The sequence below is a fragment of the Diachasma alloeum genome, unplaced genomic scaffold (genome assembly GCF_001412515.2).
Source record: "Diachasma alloeum isolate Michigan unplaced genomic scaffold, Dall2.0 Dall_scaffold_01185, whole genome shotgun sequence".
NCBI classification, from domain to species: domain Eukaryota; kingdom Metazoa; phylum Arthropoda; class Insecta; order Hymenoptera; family Braconidae; genus Diachasma; species Diachasma alloeum.
The window spans coordinates 26,823-27,310 of NW_021681295.1; positions in this window are offsets into that span (position 1 = coordinate 26,823).

The following is a 488-nucleotide window of genomic DNA, read 5'->3' on the forward strand; positions in this document are numbered from 1 at the left end:
GATCGATGGAGAATTATGTTCTCAATAAATGACAGCGGTTTCATTGCTTAATCTCTATTAGGAGAGGAGGAATGAATTTTCAAATCGTGCAGTAACTCCGGACAAGTTCTTCTCATTCAAAAATTAATTTCTCCCCTCCCTAATTGAGATNGAGGAATGAATTTTCAAATCGTGCAGTAACTCCGGACAAGTTCTTCTCATTCAAAAATTAATTTCTCCCCTCCCTACTTGAGATGAAGGAATGAAACCAAAGCCTACCGATCGACAATTGTATTGTTAATAATTGACATCGGTTTCATTTCTTAATCTCAGTTGAGAGCGGAGGAATGAATTTTCAAAAGCGCGGAGTAACCCCGAACGGTTCTNTGCTAGGAATTTCCCGAAGATCCCCATTTTTCATGCACGAAGAACAATGAAGTTTTTTGGAATCTTCGGGAAATTCTATTCTATCCTACTCAAGTAGGAGCGGAGGAATGAATTTTCAAAAG